We start from the raw sequence: 20,329 nt of genomic DNA, 5'->3' as shown, positions 1-20,329 counted from the left end.
ATCGCGGGTCACGTGGGGCGCGCGCGCCGCGTCACGTGGGGCGCGGGGAGGCCGGGGCGGGGCTCTGATTGGCCAACGCCGAGCCCCCCGCTCCCGCCCGCCCGCCCGGCGGCGCCGTCGCGCGTGCCCTCAGGGGCGGCTGAGGGGGAGCCGCAGCAGCAGCGGCTGCGATGGTCGGGGCTCTGCAGCACCGCGGCCGCGCCGGTGCCTCCCTCGGCTCCGGGTTGGCTCCGCGGCCACAGAGGAAGGAGGTGTGACGAGGAACGACCTGGCTCTGCCCCGGCACAGGCGCTTCGGAAGGTGTCGCTTGCGAAAGCTGTCAGCGCTTCCCGTAGCGTGCAGCGGCGAGAGGAGAAAGGCTGCGGTGCGATGGGGCCCTCGGCGGAACAGCCCTAGTGGGAGGGTGAGAGTCGCAGCACCCTCAAAGTGCACAGGGAACAGCCCCCTCAGTCCCCTCGGAGCTTCACAGGGGATCAGCCCTCAGCCCCCTCAAACGTCGCAGGGAACAGTCCCTCAATCCCCTCGATCTTCTCAGGGGATCAGCCCTCAGCCCCCTCAAACCGCCAGGGAACGGCCCCTCAGTCCCCTCGGATCCTCACAGGGGATCAGCCCCTCAGCCCCCCTAAACCTCACAGGAATCATCCCCTCGCTGCCCTCAAACCACACAGGGAATCAGCTTCTCAACCCCCCAAAAATAATAGGGGATCGGCCCCTCAAAGCTCTCAGGGGGAGCAGCCCCTCAGCCCCCTCAAACCTCTCAGGGCACGGTGGTTCTCCTCAAAAAGTCATCTAAGTCGCAGGGCTGCAGGCATGGGGTGACAGTAGGAGGTTCCTGTTCCATTAAAATGTCTTTTCACTGTCTGAAACAGAAACACGGGCTGAATTGTAAAAGGATCAAAACCACCCCTGCCCTTTGCTGTTCTCCAGCATGTTTGCTTTTAGTATTCAGCCCAGGACTGACACAGAATGGGAGGATTTCCCAAATGGCTTTGTTACAACATTAAGCCTGGTAACCTACCCTGGGTCACTCCCGAGCAGAAAATAAGGAGTTTGAAAGAAAACACTGATTTCTAAGGGCAGCTTGTTCCAAGGATTGTTCCTGCCCTGAAACAAAGCCTGTGAAAACACCAGTTGCGAGTCATTCCCTCAGTTACTGTTTCTGCACGGAGTGATCTTGCCACATGGAGCTGCAGAAAGGTCAAGCCGGAGTTGCTTTCTCGCTGATGTAAGTTCATGCGTAGGTATTTTTATAGCAAACATTCCAAACAAATTTCATATCTGATATGCAAAGCCAGGAATGCTGCTTACAGAGACACAGGCTCCAAGGCCAAATTTCTCCTCATGTAATCCAAGTGCAAACACACTACAAATGAAATAACCTCCATAAAGCCTCCTTGTATCTTTTCTGAATTCTTTTTTATCTTAGATTTGTGGCATATCAAAAAAACCTTATCATTTTCAAGCATAAAATCTGCCACAAAGGGACCTTTTACCTCTCTTATGAGGATGAGGGAGAGAACTTAAGTGATTTTTAAAAATATAAATTTAATTGGTGGAAATATGCTTCACTCATCAGCCACTGATTATGTATTTATCATTTAAAGAGCAAAGGTAAATGTAAAGGCAGCAGAGGAATGAGAGGATAGAAGCTGCCTTGATATATATATATATCCTCTTATTCCTACCCTACTTTTACATATCTCTACTCAACACAGTTCCTCACCAAGCAGCTTTCAGTTTAGATACAAAATACACTCTTTAAAACGTCTGAGAGTGAATTCAACAAACATGGCAACATGTCAATCAAAAGCCTAAGTTGGCAATACCAGAAACAGCTGGAGAAATCTGTTTTATCTTGTGCTTAAGAGAAATATTCCATGGCATCCCTAGAGCCATGCTCTGGTTGTGATGGATCCCTTTCTTTAAGCATTAACTCTCAGCTGAGGAGATGGGGTTTAATTCCTGACTTCTCTGTCGTGTTTCTGTGTGACCTTAGGTCCAGTAATAATATTTTAATGTTTTGGTTTCTCCTCTGAATTACAAAGATAATGACCAAGTCCCATTTTGCCTGGAAGGAGCAGCACTGGGAGCCAGCCAGCCCCGAGCTGGCAGAGCAGTTAGAGAAAGCAATTAGAGCAGGAAGCTGGGGTAGGGCAGCTCCACACCGATTCCTGCTGCTTTTCAGGCCAATTTCTCCATGACTGTTTATCCTCAGGCTCTTACTAGAGAGCAACAGCCAGCCCCTGAGCACCAGGGCTCACCAGAGATCACAGGACACTGCCAGCCCTGTTTTGTCTACACCCAGCACTGAGGGACCCTGCCAGGACAACTCTGACCCAATGCCTCTGCAGCCACCACAGTTTGCAGAATTATTCCATTTTTTCTGTGATGTCAAGACAGAACCTCTGCTTACAGTTCACACAAACCCCCCTCTCAGGCAGGAGAGATTATCAGGCAGTATGGGGGGTTTAATGACAGCTAAATCATGAAAAAAATGAATGACTGAAATTATAATTACAAATCAGACCCTGCCACCAGGTTACAGTCACAAACAGCCGACTGGGTATTTGGTGCAATGAGGAAGCAGAACCCTCTGGGAGGAGTTCCTTCCACTGTGGGAAGGAAAAGGGATGGAGTGATGGTTCTTAATAATGGCTAACACTTCCTATTGACCAAAAAACCCCAGAGCCCTTTCCAAAGAAAAGGTGTGACACTTTAGGTATGACACTTTAGGAAAAACCCAACTACAGCAGCATCCCTCATGTGCCAGAGGTACAGACAGTGTCCAAGAACCAGCAGAATTCTGTTTGAAGAGCACTTCAAAATCATTTACTGGATCCATTGTACACACGGTGGCCTGCACCAAATTTAATCACAAAGATCCCCTGGATTGGAAAGGCAGGCTGGAGCTCCCGATGGCAGTGTCTTTGTTCAGATTAAATTAAGCATGTTCTCAAAGGCACTGAAGCAAGAACCCAGAGATAAGGCAGTGTGTGCTAACCCTGGGTTAGATCTGGCAGTAAGTTTTTACTGAAGCCTTATTGGGGAGCACAAGATTAAATGTTGCTGCTATTTAAATGCTGTGTCAAAGGTAAATCAAATTAAGATACAGTGAATTCAGACTTGCATTGGATGAATTGAGCTCCTCTCTTGTCACAGAGAAGTGCTACGTATGCAAATCGAACTGGGCACGTGTCCTTTGGATTGCTGGAATTTATTTAATTATTCGCTAATCAAAAACTAATTCACGAGCACTTAGCAAATATCTTTAAGTGTCTCTGCATGGCTGTCAAGGATCTGAGGCAGAGCAGGTATTTCCAGCTGCACAGGAGCAGCAGGAGCCTGGCAGCACAGCAGCTGTGGGGCTCTGCCAGGCTGCTGCAGTCCAGGGCTCAGGAACGGGGCAAATCCACAGCCCGGGCTCCAGCTCTGCCCACAGCAGGCACTGCAAGGAGAGGGGCTTGGAGCTGCACTGCAAAGGCCTGAACTCAAAAGGGATGAGCCAAACAGCAGAGGAACTGCTGCAGTGGCTCAAAAACACTTCTGAGAACAGCACTGTAAGGCCTTAGGATTTCCTGATTCATGTTCACTAAAACAGAAGCCAAAAATGCAGCTTGGTTGCTGGTCTCTAAATCGGTGCCTCTTGCCCCAATACCTGTCTGCCTGCCCTGGGATATTGTTATTTTTTTAAAGGACTTTTCTTGGCACTGGACAAACACAGGACAATTTTACCCCTTCCTGCTTCAGACAGCCCTGACAGGAGTGTGGCAGAGCACATCCCAAATATTTGAGAAGAGTAGAAAGTGGAAGAGAGATCAAGATGCAATAAGAGGATTCAATCAGGTCTGCAGTGGTCAGGGCTAAATGGCTTCATATCTAATTACAGTGAACTGGTGAATGAGAAAAATACCCCGAATCATCATCTGCCAGCCTGATTCTGATGTTATCAGAGAGAGAGGAAATACAAAAGGCTTCCTCAGAGAACAACAGAACAATATTCAAAGTGAAACTTGTATCACATCCCACATTTTCTAGGAAACAAGTGGCTTAGGGTGGTAGCAGAGGGTGACAGATTTAAATGAACTCAGGGGGAAATAAAAGGAGCAGATTCTTACCAGGTCCCTCCTACTGTTGTCATGTAGGCTGTACTCCCACACTATTGCCAGTATGAGCTTTGGAGTGGAATACTGCAGGGGAAAATGAAAAATGTCATTTAAAAAAAGTATTTCAAAATGAAATGAAAGTCATCCCCCTTGTTGAAGGGACATGCTAATGAGGGCAGTGCTCACCAGGGCTGCAGTGTGGGGTAGCCAGGGGACTCTCAGAGTGAGATGGTTGGGATTTTTCCCCTCATTTCCAGTTTGAGGGCACTTCCCTTTTCACACCTGCCCTAGAGATCCCCTCTTCCCAGAACTCCCATGACTTTTTGGAGCAGCTGCCCATCCCCACCCCCCTATCCCAGCAGCCAGGCCCTTGCCCTGGCATCATCCCCTGCTGGTTCCCGGCAGCAGCAGCCGCCACCTCCTCCCCTCCTTTTTCCTGGTGAGCTCCAAGCGGGGCGGGGACGGGGAGAGAACAGCGTCCCTCTGTCCCAGAGGGCTGAGCTCCGGTGACAGCTCAGTGTGGGGGTGACAGGCACTGCTGCACAGGCAGGAGTGACAGCCCTGCTCTGCACACCCACACTTGCCAAACGCCAGACCTGTACATCAGGTTGTGGCAGGTACAGGAACAGGGCTTGGATGGCACTGCCCAGGCTCTGGAAAGGGCAGCAAGGGAAGTGGGAGCATCCCTCAGACCTCATCTGACCCGTGGGCTACCTCTGTTTAATTCTGCCACCCCTTTAGGAGAGAATTAATGAATGTTTCTGCTGAGCCTCTGAGCCCTGGCTGTTTGTGTTCGGGGAGCCCGTGACAGGTTTAAAGCTGCTCAGAAGCGCTGCTCACATCACTGCTCAATCCATAATTTCACTCCTGTTATTAATAGTAGATCTCCACAGCCCAGGAAAGTGAGGCACGTCACACACGTTCACAGCTATTTTAAGGTTTGTGGGTAAGTGGTCCCCCACTTTTCCTGCAGTTGCCTTTGAGAGACAGAGAAGAAAACACCATAAGGCACCCTCCACTCTTGATATTCTCCTAAGCAAGGCTTCCCTGTGCGTGGAAGGGTGGCACGATCACACTTGAGGCCCACAAAGAACAGTGACAAACTCTTCCTTCCTGGCAGACTTTGCTGCTGCTCCTCCAACCCAGGAGTAACAGGGTGCCACAGCTAATGGCAGTCAGGAGTTAAGTGTAATGCCTTGGATATTCATAAAAACATCACGTCCTTCCCGCTTTTCTATCAACCTGTTTGATTATGCCTTATACAGGGAAAGTGTGACAGAATTAATCAGCCTGCTGGAGTGCACACTAAGGGAACAGATGAGCTTTGGCAAGACTGTTGTTAGCACTGAAAAACTGTGACAAAAAAGAGGCAGACTGCAATCCAGACACGTGTCATTCAGAAAATGAGACATGCTATGATTTATCAACGTACCAACAATTGAGGGAAATAGAGATCTCCCATTTCAAAGTGTTGTCTCTGTGTAGATTAAGAGTAGTATCTGTCATCAGGAAACAATGGGAGAAGAAATGTATTTGGTAAAAGCAATTCTGTGCTCCCTTGTAGACAGAAACCACTGTGGTGTTGGAATGGAGGTAAAGGATTTCTCTGCAGTTCCATCCAGGGCAGTAAAAAACACCAGCGTTGTGACAGGAGGAAGTGCAAATAATTAATACCAGATCAAATGAAAGGAGTGGCTTTGCAAGAAGTGACTCATGTTGACTGTGCTCTGGGAAGGCCCAGATTGCCTGGTGGAAGGAGGAGTCTGTGTGGCCCTCAGAGCACAGCACACAGCGGGCAGGGATGCACCACAGGCACCTCTCCCCTGCAAAGAAAGGGCTGCTTTCTTCTCAGCTCAAAGGCTGCTGCTCACAGCGTCCCCAGCACTGCAGCACTTTGATTGTTGTGTACAGAGAAAGCAACACCAAAGCATCAAACACAGACCAACTTGGGGAACATTTTGCCAGCAGCTGATCCAGTGGGAAGCGCATCTCAAAACAGCAGGGCAGCAGAGCAAAACAAAAGCCACAGAGCCAGAGCTGTTGTGTCATTTGGCACATCCTGGCACTTGCCTTAATTCTGCTTCAGAACTTGCAAGGGAAGGCCAAAGCTTCTTATTTGCTAATTAAGGTTTCACACGATTCAAACATTGAACAAAGGACATCCCCAAACAGAGCAACCTGCCAGCCTTGGTGCCCCTGCCAACAGGCTGATGTCTCAGTTCAGTGCTCTCCCAACACAGAGTGAAAGAGCTCTGGACAATGGCACATCCAAATGTGCACACACACACACATTTTTCTGCTGGCATGCACACATTACCTCTGATCAGGTTCTAAAAGTTCCACCTCCCTGTTTTTGTTAAAGACTCCAGACACCCTGCAGACAGGGGGGAAACAGGCATTAAAACAGCAGACCTCTATTTTATGGTGTCAAATGGCTAATAATAGTAATTAAGGATCTTACAGTCCTTTATCAAGAGGCATTATCTAAGATGGCATCATGCCTGTAATCAGAGCCAATGAAAAACTGTTTGATCAAGACAAGAAGGCAACTAAAACAGTCTGATGAGTTGCCATCTGCTCAGGCCACCCCAGCCCTGAATCCAGCAGAGAGCCCCTGCAGGACACTGACAACCAGGTTGTTTTCCTGTCATTTCAGCTGAACCCTCGCTGCCTGTCCTTGTGTTCCAGAGGATTCCCAAACCCAAACATGAGAGATCACTGCTGAACATGCAGCTCTGACAACATTTTGCTTTGCCACTCTTATGGATTGATTGTGCACATGCAGCAAGGTAAAGCATTAGGGGTTCATCAGAATTTTGCCTACCTTATTAAGTATTTGCATGTATATTTATTTATAAAATATATGGTTAATTGATCCATAAAAGCCTTTGGTACTCACTCAGCCTCTGGGTAAAAGTCAAGGTACTCCCAGAAGAGCTTTTGACCCAGCAATTGTAATAAAATTTAGGCCTGGAGTATGGAGTCTAGAGCAGATTCTTAGCAATAGAAGACAAGTTCAGGGTAGATGAAGGTTGCCAGATTGTCACAGTTTGAAAAAGAAAATTGGTATATTCAAGGAAGGAGCAATTTGAAGTTTTTATAAAGCACTCGGACACCACAATGATGGGCAAGAGTTTCTTCACTCATTTTGCTTTCTCTTATCACTTCCCAGCTGTTTCTTCCACTTTCAGGTAGTTTCAATTTATCCTTCTATTTTTACCCACACATTTCACTAACAGCCTTTGAGTTGAGATTCTTCTGGCTTTAGTGCTGAGGTGCCAGCTGTGCATCCCTGCAAGCTGGTGCATGGATGACCTTGAAAATTGCTGGGAAGCCAATCAGGAGGTGCTTGCAAACAGTTTCCTATCTCCCAGAGAGCATCTCTCTGGTTTTAGCTTTAGATATAAATCACATTCTAACATCCAGAGCATTGTGCAGGCAATACCCAGCTAATGCCAACCCAAACCCCTCCCAGCCTGTGCCCTGTTATTGCCTAAGTAACAGCTCCTCTATCCCCCTGCAGCCAGCCCAGGGAGTTCTTTCTGCTTCCTTCTCTGCAGGAATATTAAACCAGAATGAGAATGAAGAGAGCTGTTAATTTTATGGCACGGCAAGGAATCCAAAGGTCTTCAGATCACACTTTCTCCTCAGTCTTTTAATTGCAAAATTATACTTCAAGATTTGACACAAGTTTCTCACCTCCCTGTTTTCAAGCTACTAGCAAGATAAACCAGACAAAAATACTTCTTTATTCCTACTCTGCAGAGCCTGATAATTTCAGATAGGTGAAATATTGCTAATTAGTAGCATATTCTAACAGAACTTGTGATTTTACAGAGAGCTATGTCAAACTAAACCAGATTAGGGGTCAGAATGTGCCAATCTTTTCATTGTTGTCACTTTGTGATTTGTGTTCCCCCTCAATATGTGCCCTCCCAGGTTCTTGGAGCCCTTGGCTAGCACTGCTCAGCTGCTCCACAGTTATTCCTCACACCAGACACTCACAGCACGCTCTTCTCACATTTTCTCTAAACATTAGGTACAACAGCAGAAATAGAAATTGGAGATTTAGAAGCAAGAGACACCGGAATCTGGGTGGAAACAGATGACTAACAGAATTTTTGCTAAATAAAAACATGAAAAGGGGTAAAAAAAAGATTCCTGAGCAGACATAATACCTTTCTTTTTCTGGATAAGTGCTAATCTAGGCCCTGGAACACTCCCACTTCTAGATATGATGCTTAGTAACATGTTTCTAATTTAGAATTTTAGATTTTAATGAAAATAATGGGAATACTCCTTAAATAAGTTAGAATGAGACTTCCTGTGGTCTCCTCCAGGTCCCACATTTTTTACCTTTGCCAGTTTGAGACTAACTCCACAATGCTTGGCCAGCAGTGTGCCATGACCCTTCCCTGTGTTCCCTACGGCCATCCAAGTGTCTTTCCTTTTGATTAAACTTCACCTCCCAAGATGGAAATTCATGGATAACACCCTGCACAATGGGATCTGAGCATCTAGAGACCCCGTGGGGAGTTACACAAGCAATAAATCTCCAACCCCATTTTTGGGGCAGATTAATATTCTCTAAGTTACTCCTGCCATAAGCTATAAACAGCAGAATATGCACTTCTGTGCATTCCAGCATGTTGTGGGAGATCATAAAGGCACTTAATATATTATTTAAGCCATTTAAGCAAGATAGCACAAGTGCTGTAATTAGCAACAGTTCTCCAAATCCCCATATGCCAGACAAAGGCTCACGTTCAGCATTTCCAGCCTGGTAGGAGGGCATCAGAACATCACAGAAATAAATACCATGCTCTGCTTTTTTTTCCTCCTGCCAATCTCAGCAGAGCCTGTTTCACTACAGCTACTCCCCTGCACCACCATACAAGAGACCCAAAGTATAACATAGACTGCCCTTTTTTGGGTTTATTTTAGGAATAACAGGCTGCTCAAAGCTTTAAGAAAGAGAAACGAAGCCACTTCTCCTGACAGACTGGAGGGGAACTTCCTTGCTTTTTCCTTTGAATAAAGCCAAAATACAAGGAAAACCAAAACTTGCCTTCCTCTGGAATATCCATGAACTGAGGTCAGCGTTAGGTGGGAGTTCAGCACTCCCAGCAGAGGCACCCTCTGTGCACGAGGGTCAGGCTCAGGGCACTGGGGCGGGAGCACAGCAGTGAGAGGAGAGGCAGGGTGAGCACGCAAAGGGCAGCACTGGCAGCACAGGGACAGAGCTGAATGCTGCCACCAGCCTGAGCTTCACTGCCTGTTGTGGTGTGTTGCAATGTCCTGTTTTAAACTTCCGAGTCCCTTCCCAGGTATGCCTCTCTCCCTGCCCCCTCGCCCCCTTGCTGAGTGTGCCCTGTCAATCAGGCTAACATACCAGCAAGGCGTCGTGTGATTCGTCGATTTCAAAGGATGCTCCTCAGGCCTGGGGGTCATTGGCCTGTCTAAGTGTCATCCTCCCTTGAGACCCTGCCCCTCTCACCTGGTTGGTAACTCACCTGTCCCCTCCCCTTCCCCTATCCCCGAGCTTATAAGGTTAATGAGACCATGCAGCCAGCATTCTGTTAGCAGCAGTGGCCCGGTGCAGACATCTCTGTACCCATGGAATAAACATCTGGCAACCTTCTAGCAGAATCCACTCCTTTCTTCTCTTCACCATCGCCAGAAGCTCTCTCCTGAGGAGAACGGAGTCCTGTCTTGTGCCCCGCTGCACTCTGCCGCCAGCCAAGGTATCTCTGGGGTAAAACACCGCAGTGCTGCCTCTGGCCCAGCAGCGAAGGTCAGAACTGGCCCAGGCACCATCTAACTGGTTATATTGGGATACATATTCCAATATCACAACAACTGCCCTTGGAACCCCAGGACACAAAAACCAAAACCAAACAAAGAACGTGGCTGGGACAGACACCAAAATCCTCCAAAGGAGATCCAGAACTGAGAGCCTCTGCCACCAAGGGGGCTGTGAAATCGGGGGTGCCATGGCTCAGAGAGGGGAGATGCTGTCCCCTGCCCCATCCCCAGGCAGCACCAACTGGGAGATGTGTACCAGGCTCATCATTTTCCAGCCTTCTCTGAGTCATTGGGGAGAGGAAGTGACCAAGGCTGGTATCACCTAGAGAGTTCATATTCCATCAACCAAAAGATTAACAAAAGAAGTCAAATTATTTTCAGTACAAAGAGATACCTAACTTCTTACAGATTTGATTTTATAAGTAGCACCTAAGGGATAGGCTCATTAACATCTCATTAATAATGCCTATTTTAATTTGCATAAACCCCTAAAAACTCACAAAGCACGATAAAAACAAAAGCCTTTAACTACCCTGTTTCTCACAGGCTGCAAGTTGAAGAAGTGTGGAGGAAGCTGATAATGCTCTTTCAGTTCCTGAGGACTTCAGGCAGCTGTAAAAGTGATAGGACATTGGCAAACACCAACACTCAGCTCACAAACAGCTGGCTGAGAAGTTGAAGACAAACATCTGGAGGACTAAAATAGTGCAGGAATACCTGAAAATACTATTGAGAAGGAGCACCAGCACCAGAGGTTGGTCACTTATCGCTTTGGGCACTCTGGAGGGTTTGGCTGCCTGTGTCTGTCTCTCTTGGAACACACCTGAGGTGGATAAAAGAGATGCAGATGTGTCTCTGGTTTCCACACACCACTGGTCACCAATCCCACTTGTGTTTAGACCACATTAATTGCAAACAAGTGGTTAAATAAGCAATTCCCTGCAGGTACCAGAAAGGAACTGCTCTGGCAGTTCAGATGCCTCTAATGTTGCCACACAGAAACAAAAACTGGCCCAAATTCTCTTTCAGATCCCTTCCCCTGGCACAAGATTTGGTAAGTGGAGCCAATAGGCACCCAGCTGCAGGGAGAACATCATCTTCATCACCCTTCATCACCAGGGAAGGAATTTCCAGATGGAATTAGCAAAGCCTCCACCCCTACAGTCCGAGCAGTGGCTGAGTATCATTAATCATTCCATCAAATGGAGCATTCACCACCCTCCTGGTAAGGACAGGTTGCTGGAAAACATTCCTATTACAATTCCTATTTAGCATTGCACTGCAGCACATCTGGCAGCAGTGTCTGGGGTTGATGTTTAACTAAACCACATGTACAGGCAGTTGGTTTAAGTACAATGCAGAATACCTGTGCATTTATCTGTGTTATCAGCTCTCCTTCCTGTGACCTATCAGTACATAAATACCATATCAAATGCCTGCATATATTATACACACCAGATTCATCACATCACACGTGGTAATCATGGTAGATCTGCCCAAAGCAGCAAATAACAACCAGCAGCAGACACACAACATCTTCACAACTGCTTCCTTTTTGGCTCCATGCCTGCTCTGCACTGCAAGAGCTGCTGCACCAGAGGAGTTGGTTAATGTTTGCACTTGCACAGCTCCTGGAAGATGAAGGCACTCAAATATAGAAATTAATATTCACAGGAGAGCTGTCAGGGGAAGAGTTTTCCCTGAGGTGCTCTGTTTCAGTACAGTGTGTTTGACTGGCACTTGGGCTCCTTTCCTTCATGGGGAGAAACAGGAGAGACATAATCTGTTTGTACTCTGATTTTCCCCATCCAATTAGAACATCCTTTCAAAGCATTCCTGTTGTAGGTAGGCAGGATAATGTGATAGACTTCCAGAGATGTGGTCTCTCTTACACCACCTTCCAGCAGAGAGGCTTCCCAGGAGAAAGCAGTGTTGTCTCCCCAAGGAGGGGGAAGGACACAGCCACAGGCTTCTCTCATGCCTGATCTCTCAGGAGTGAACCAGGGTGATGGACAACTTCTAAATCCAGCAAGCTCCTCAGATGAAGGCTGCCCAGAGAAGTCCATCTGTGCCTCCCACTTGCACATCCCTGGCTCTGGCTGAGCTCCGAGTGCAGCCAGCCCTGAAAGGGAGAACAAAGCCTTGGCTTTGCAAGGGGAACTCAAGGCCCTCTCAGTGCTCTGCAGAGCCAAGTGTACACATGATAAGGCAGGAGAGCCATTCCACACTGCAGTCACATGCCATGTGGGCTATAATCTCACAAGGACACAGATATGGCCATGCAAATATGGGTTATGCCTGTGCTAACATCCAGCTCCTGTCCCTGGAGCTCCTGAACGGCGTTAATCTGGCTGCTAATGCAGGAGAAAGCTTGTGCTGGAGAGGCTGCATTTCTGCTGGCTCTGACCAGCCAGGAGCCTGCTGCCCTTTGGCACCTTGACTGGAGGGGTGAGGACATCAGCTGGCTCCTTGTTCCAGTCTCTGCAGGTGAGGAGGAGAGGAGCTGCCTGTCATTGTCACAGTGGGGACAGGTGACACAACTGCAGGCAGCAGGCACAGCAAGGGGGTGGGTGGGAACAGGCATTGAGAAACCAGCTGCATTTGCAGCACCCCCTTCACCCAAACCACTTCTAACAGAGTCCTCACAACAGCCAGGCTGAGGCAGCACAGCCACACTCTCAGCTATCACCTCTGCTTCCCTCTGCAGAGCTTATCTTGTGTAAAGCAACACCTAACACTAAAATCCTAATCTGAATTAAACAATTGTAATGTACCTCAGGTGGGCCAAGCAAACCTCACTGCCAAGTTAGCAAGAAATTCCCTTTGCATCTGCTCAGCACCTGCCTGTGAAAGGCTCCTGCATCCAGAGCTGACAGCAAAACCCAGACAAGGGGGAGGAAGAAAACACAGGAGGCAAAATGCCACAGACGTCTTAAGGGGGAGGGCTTGTCTTCATGGATTTTTGTCATTATTGAATCCAGCCATGGGTAAAAGCCAACTTCCCTAAGACAGCCTGAGATCAAGAACCTGCCTTTGTTTCAAACCCACCCATAGGTGTCTTCCCAAGGTGACACCTGCTGTGGGCATTGGGCTCAGCTGGAGCTGCACGAGGAATTCCTGAGCAAAATCATCCCAACTTCTGCCAGGAGCAGCAGCAGGCCAGAGAGACCTCAGACAGAGAGAGAGAGAGGCCTTTGTGCAGCCTGGGATGACTGAGGGTGCCAGAAGCGACCTGGCACAGGAGCACAGCTGAGTCACAGCTGCAGCAATTGCACCAATTGTCCCAGGGACACAACAATTGCACTTGTCTGACTGGTCAGCCCATGGCAGCAGCACAGGGCAGTTCTCTTTGTGAAAGCCTGCAAGTAAACTTCCAAAACAAAATCCCTTTAACTCCAAGCCTTTCCAGGCTTCTCCCTGGCAAGGGCAGTTTACTGAGAGGTCATGCAGGAGAAAGAAATCTCACTGCTGGTGGCTTTCACCATCACCTGTGAAGGAGATAACCCTGAATTCCCATTACACTGGGATGGAATTGAGGTCTCAGCTCCAGCCAGCTCCCTAAGAACACCCAAGGTGCAGCCCAAGGTCCCTGTTGCCCATCAAAACAAAAGGGCTTTTTCCCCATCAGAATAAAAGTTTATTTTTGTGCAAAGGGTCTGTCAGTGGTTACACTCCCAAGCCAGACCTGAGCAGCAGAAGGAGGAGGAGGAGGATGAAGTTTGAACCCACAATCCACATCCTGCCTTCTGCTCTTGGGGGGAATTTGTCTCCCTCTTCTCAGGATGGACATAAAGCAACTGCACAGTCTGCACAAGTACATCAAGAACAAGCAAATGGATGAGAAAATGGGAAATTTAAAGCCCAAAAGGTGCTCCTGCTGTACTGATTTAAGGGGATGACCATACCTGCAGCATCTGTGGCTTGATCCATGTCAAAGGAGAAGCCTGTTACTGAGAAATCTGTTTATCAGCAGTACTTTCCCTGCTGCTCTGGGTGGCTGAGAGATGTTTACAGTCTTCAGAGCTCTTTGCTCATCCCATGCTTCCAGTCAAGCTTTACAGGCCCAATCTGATCCACAGCTTTTTCTGACTCTATAGGAATTCAACTTTGGAACAGGCCACCAGGTCAGGGACAGCCTGGATTGCCAGCAGTGCTCTCTGTGCCTGAGCATCACCTGTACAAGGGAAGGAAAGGACATCCAGCTCCCTGAGAACACAGACTCCAAAGGGTTAACTCAGAGCCAACCAGAAACTGTCGGATCTCAAGATCTCAGCCCTGAGATGCTGAGCCTCCGAGACCACCTTGGGGGGCTCGGGAGTCCTGGAATGTTCCAGAAGTGTCTGGTGGCTGGACTTTGATCCTACACAGGAGACGACAAGGATGAGGGCTTCACCAGGGTGAATGGTGAAGGGATTGGTTAATTAGAGGGTGAGACACAGGGTTTAGGATTTATGTACAGGGGGGTTTAGAGGAGTAAGATGGAGGAATTGGGGTGTGTCCTGTCCTTCTTCTTCCTCTTCTCCTCCATCTTCTTTGGCCACGGTGGCACCTTTGGATTGGTTATTACTGAGAGTACACCGAGTTATAAGAATAGATGGTATTGGGGAAAAATGATAAATATTGTACACGTAACAATGGGTATAAAGATACGTGGCTGCCCGGGAGGGCAGAGACAGTGTGCTCATGGCTGACTGCTGAGCAGAGCTCTGTTCGGCTGAAAGAACATCTTTTAGATAAACAATTAATAAACACCGAGACCAAGAAAAGAACTGAAGCCTCTTCTCGTCCTTTGATACGCAGGCTGCCCCAAGGCCACCCCGGGCCTTTCCAGGCCCCTCAAACAGCCGAAAACCGGACAATAAACATCTCCTGAGCACAGGCTGGGTGCACCAGGAAGTTCAAATGTCCACAAGAAACATGGACTTGAGAGAGTTCATTAAAAAATAATTAGAATCAGATAGACACGGGAAAAAAAAAGAAAAAAGTGTCAACCAAGAAACTGTTTTGAGGAAACCAGAAAACAGAGAGTAACAAGGACTACTTTGTTGGGCTACTGGGACATGTGCCTGCTTCATGTTTAGGAGGGAGCTGTGGTCATTTGATAAGACCACAAAAAAAGTGTGAGGCCACAGGTAAACAGCTCTCTCCTCCAGCTAGAGAGAAAGGGGAAGGCAGCCAGCTTTTGCTTTTAGTTTCTGGGGAAACAAAACCATTTATTTCTTCCTAAGGAAGAAATAATAATAATTAATTCCTTTTTATAATAATAATTAATTTTATATTAATATAAAATATAAAATATTTTATATATATATTTTATATAAAATATAAAATATTTTTATAATAATAAATAATATTTTATAATAATAATTAATTCCTAATTATTTCTTCCTAAGGAAGAAATAATAATAATTAATTCCTTTTTATAATAATAATAATAATAAATTTTATATTAATATAAAATAGAAAAAAATTATATATTACATAAAATATAAATATTTTTATAATAATAAATAATATTTTATAATAATAATTAATTCCTAATTATTTCTTCCTAAGGAAGAAATAATAATAATAATAATAATAATAATAATAATAATAATAATAATAATAATTCCAAGAAGACATTCCATCCAGGAGGGAATCAAACCCACTGTAAAGAAAAACCCAACCCCAAATTCCTGCTGGTGGCAGAGACACCGAGATGAGGGGAGAGGCCCTGAGGGAGCAGCCGGGGACAGACAGAGGAACCGCAGCTCCATTGCAGCACAGCCCTGCCTGCAGGCCTGGGGCACCCTCAGCTAAGGACAAACAGCATTGCCCCTCAAATATTAAACAGCAAAAAATCCTCCAAACACCCTTCCGTCCTTTTGCTCCCTAAAAAGCCACAGCAAACCCTACAGCTCCACATCTTCCCATGCAGGAGGGAATAAAGGCCGGGCCAGAGCTGGTGCAGGATCAGCCCGTGGGACCCGGGGGTGCTGAGGAGCCTCCAGCGAGGCCGGGCCGGCCGGGAGCGGTGACAAACCCGCCGTTATGGAACGGGTGACAAATGCCTTTTGTTATGCAAGACAAGTGGGAGAAAAATCAGCATTTTCGGCTCCCTGCTCGAGCACAAACAACAGGCTCCGGCTCCGGGGGACACCGGCACCGAGCAGCAGAAAGAGATGCCTTGGAAACGCCTCCTGATTCACATGAGTCAACAGAAAAATGCAGAATCAATATTTAATTTGAAGGGATTGAGGTTGTCAGCACGGTCATTTGATGATTTTGGGGGTTTTGTTAAGGAGAGAGGCCAGTGGGCAGCCATCCACCAGCCATCTAAAATGAGGGAGCTACATCCCCTTTGCTCAGCATTTGGAGTTCGAGGCTTTTAATTAAAATTTTAAATTGGTATTAATATAATTTCGTAATAAAACTAATAAACCCAAAAGCCACACACATCTGACTTTAAGCTCTGGTCCCAGCTCTGTTTTTACGCTCGGTGGAAATCCCAGCTCCAATTCTCAGCTTCGAGCTGGAACGAGAATCCTCTGCCCTCTCCTGGCTCCTGTGGGCGGCTGAAAGCTGCAGAAATCCCGCTCTGGGGAAGGAATCGGGCTCCTGCGCTCTCGGAGACCCTGAAAGCGTTTGGTTAAAGAATAAAACTCCAAGCAGCGTGAGCTCCGGCATCGGGAAGGTTCTTCATCCCCGCACTGCCCAAGGGATGCGCAGCTCCCCGGCCCACCCTGCCCAGCGCCACCCCCGGTGCCGCACGGCCACAGCGCCATCCAGCGGCAGCGCGCACCCACCCGCACCCCCCGAGCAGCTCCCGCAGAGCCCCGGAACGCCAATTCCCTGGGCCGGGAAAGGGCCGGGCTGGGGACGCTCAGGGAGCTGCTTGGGCAGGGTGGCACCGAGCGAGCAGGGACAGCACGGACACACGGGTGGCACCGGCACTGCCAGCACGGGCCCCTGCAGGGACAAACCCAGCGCAGGGACGGGACCGTCACCCCCCAGCTGATTGCTGCTGCTGCCGCCCCACGCGTGAGTCAGCCCGCGCTGCTCGGTCACGTTAACACCTCTGAATGTGCCTTTATGTTCCTTCTTTTCCGTTTAAGCAATCCTGCTGTCCTTCAGAACAGAACCCGAGTCGGTTCCAGGACTCACAGGAAAGATTGAAGCAGCTTTAAACCAGTTGTACCTTGAGGAGCAGCCAGGTAAGAGAGACTGTCACCAGCAACGCCTGTAAGGTCACCGCCCAGCAGGGACAGGTGAGCACTCACACAGCCACTGTCACACTGCCACCAGGCAGCGGGAACGTTTTCCTGCTCAGGGACAGTGAGCACTCACAGCCACTGAGCAGCGGGAACATTTTCCTGCTCAGGGACAGCGAGCACTCACAGCCACTGCCACTGAGCAGCGGGAACATTTTCCTGCTCACACAGTGCCTTTACACCTGGCATTTTCACAGAAGGATGAGCAGGTGCCGATGGGATCAGTGCTGGAGGAGCTGGGCAGGCTGAGCTGCTGTCCCAGAGCAGCAGCTGGAGGAGCTGCTCCAGCAGGGAGGGAGGCAGTGAGCAATGAGCCATGGCTTTGTTGGCAGCTCTGGTAATTAGGGTGTCCCTGCCTTGCAGTCTGGATGCTCCAGCATATTTGTGGTTTGCTCTGGGCCCACCCAGCCCAGCCACACGTTTGTCTTCCCCAGCAAAAATGCAGCCCGACCTGTAGCAGGGGTGTTTGTGCCTCCCAGTCCCTGCACACCCCAAAGGTGCAATGAGAGAGGAGAGGCAGCTGCTGACAGCACCGGCCCTGCCACAAACAGGAGCCCGGGAAGGAGGCTCTGTCCCACACAAACCCATTTTCAAGCTGCTGAAACACAGCCACATGTCCTGTGGGAGTTCTCAGGCACCCAGAACCAGCTCGTTTCTCATCTCTTTTCTCCCCAGTCTCTCTCTCTTTACCTCTGAAATGTCCAATCTGGTCTGTAACCGCTCAGAGGGAGCCCTTTAAATACAAATAGAGAAACAAAGTCAAACCCCAGGAGCTGCCGGACAACGCGATCCTGAGGCTGAGCAGGAGTCCCTCGGTGCCCTGGCGGCTCCGGGCGATCCTGCCCGGCCGGGGAGGGAAACACCAGGCAGCCAATTCCTGCGGGGAGAGGCACCAGAGACACGCAGCGCCTGAAACGCCCCAAACCAGCGCCACTGAAATGCGAGAGCGCCCCTGGGACTGGGACTGCTCCGTGCCCAGAGCGGGGCCGGGCCCGCAGAGCAGCCCCAGCTCCGCTGCTCCCCGTGCTCCTGGAGCCAAGGCTGCCGCGGGATGCAGAACCCATCCAGGGGACACACTGGGCTCACCAGGGGCTGTTCTGCCTTCCAGTTACTTTAAGGGGTTTTTCAGGTTCGCAGACACCCTCAGAGAGGTCAATGGGAATTAATCAGTGCAGCATCCTCACCCGAACAAAAGCAGGGAATCCAGACTGTCTCCATGGTTTCCCAGAACCACAAAGTCCTGCAATACTTGCAGTGTCATAGCAACAAGCTCCAGCCAAATGAAAATTCTGTCCTTTTAGACCATGGGATCTTATTTATGATGATCCTGGAGATCCCTTAGACTTGTGCATCAGCACCAAGACTGGGTTAAGGCTCTGAAAGTACCAGACCTACCTTCAGTGCATCCTTCCCTCTTGTACAAACCCCAACCATGGCTGAGCAGCTTCTGGAGGAAGCAGCAGCTGCTCCTTTCCTTGCTGGGGCAGAGACTCCTCTTGCAGGGACTTGGCTGGGCTGGATCCCCATTGGGCTTGATGATCCCAAAGGTTTTTCCAGCCTGAATGGTTCTGGGATTCTGGATGACTCTGGCTGGGCTTTGGGGTTGGCCACATTTGATTCATGGTTCAATCCAGGCTTTAAGGAAACACCAGAAACATCAATAAATCTTTCAGTCTGACCAGCAAATCCCCCAAAGATCCTTCACTGCCCTGTGCTGGAATGGGACAGCTGGGTGGGGGCTCAGTTACTGCCCTCACCTCTGAACCCAAGCAAGAAAAACCCTCCTGGATTCCTTTGGGGGACCATTCTGAGAATCAGGACAACAGATTTCCTTTCTAAATGTGGATCCCATCCCCACAGCTGGCCAGGGGTTCCTGCCTGTGCTGCCCTGCCTTGGGAGGCCGTGGTGTCTCCCCCTCCCAGGCAGCAGGGCAGGCACTGGTGTGGTGCTGACCTGGATCTTGAGGGATTTTCCCTGGATAACAGAATAATGCCTGCAGCTAAAGGTAACCCCAATGCAGGAATGGCTGTGGCTGCCTTAGCAAAAGGCTGTCTGCCCTCAAAGTGTCACACTGCTTTAAGAGGGAACTCAGCAAGGCTGCTCAGGACTTGGATTATCCCACAGTTTTTCCAGTAGGACTTGAGTGACTTAGAAGTGACAGGAAAGCTCTCAAGGAAAACTGAGCTCTGCCAGAAATAACCTCAGCTTCCTGACCAGGTGACAAAGAGGAAAGATTTCACCTTCAGGGGTTGCTGCTCCAAGTAGGATCAGAAAATTTTTGGAATAAACTCCAGGGTGCAATGTTACAGGGATTGCCTTTCCTGCTGCTGGATTTTAGAAGATGGCAGAGGCAGCTCCCCAAAAATCAGCAGAACGCCCTCATTCATACCTCAGTTTTCCCTTCACCTGGGCAGAAGTTTCAGGGTTGCTGCTGTTAATTCGTCCTTTACACCAGCAAACAGAATTATCTGCAGTCTGCTGTTGTTGGCTTTTTCTTGGCAGCCTGGATCCAGCACTCCCCAGTTGTCCTTTCCCTGGGGAAGAATTGAGAAAGCTGCAGGAGCCAGACAGACACCCAGGGATATCCATTTCCATCCTGGAATTCAGGCCACAGGAGCAGAGCTGGCCCTGCCTCAGCCCAGGGCCTCTGGGGTCACCCTCGTGAGCCTGGGCAGTGCTCCAGGGCCTTCAAAAATGGAAATCTCACCCTGTGAGACCAGGGGAGGCCTCTGCACAGCTGGGCAGCTGCAGCTCACACAAACCTGATGGTTTAAAAATAAAAACCCCCAGAAATGCTGACTTTTCACCCACTCTGTGCTCAGGCAGCCACAGGAGATGTTTGGTGCTGCCAGTGCACACTTGCAGGAGAGAATTTGTGTTCCCATGGCTACTTTGGGGGAAAACGCCAAGAACAGGGAAGGATCTGGGCAGGATCCACATCTTGCAAGAACCCCAGGCTCCCCCCTCCCCCTGTGCACATTGCACAGGCACCAACACAACTCCATCCATGAGGATTGACCCCAAAGCCCCATCCATAAGGACTGACCCCACACAGCCCCATCCATAAGGATTGACCCCACACAAGCTCCATCCATAAGGATTGACCAAAGCCCATCCATAAGGATTGACCCCACACAAGCCCATCCATAAGGACTGACCCACACAAG

The 20,329-nt window shown here is 48.9% G+C and overlaps 1 long non-coding RNA gene across 1 annotated transcript; it reads left to right on the top strand.

Annotated features, from left to right (window-relative positions):
• The first annotated feature begins 120 nt into the window (after positions 1-120).
• Positions 121-10,656, top strand: LOC135455698 (uncharacterized). The gene is made up of 3 exons (XR_010442374.1): positions 121-1,225; positions 6,760-6,892; positions 10,455-10,656. It is a non-coding gene; the product is annotated as an uncharacterized LOC135455698 (long non-coding RNA).
• Positions 10,657-20,329: the final 9,673 nt, after the last annotated feature.

This window comes from Zonotrichia leucophrys, chromosome 19 (assembly GCF_028769735.1).
Source record: "Zonotrichia leucophrys gambelii isolate GWCS_2022_RI chromosome 19, RI_Zleu_2.0, whole genome shotgun sequence".
In the NCBI taxonomy this organism is placed as follows: Eukaryota; Metazoa; Chordata; class Aves; order Passeriformes; family Passerellidae; genus Zonotrichia; species Zonotrichia leucophrys.
This window is presented reverse-complemented; position numbering and strand designations above follow the sequence as displayed.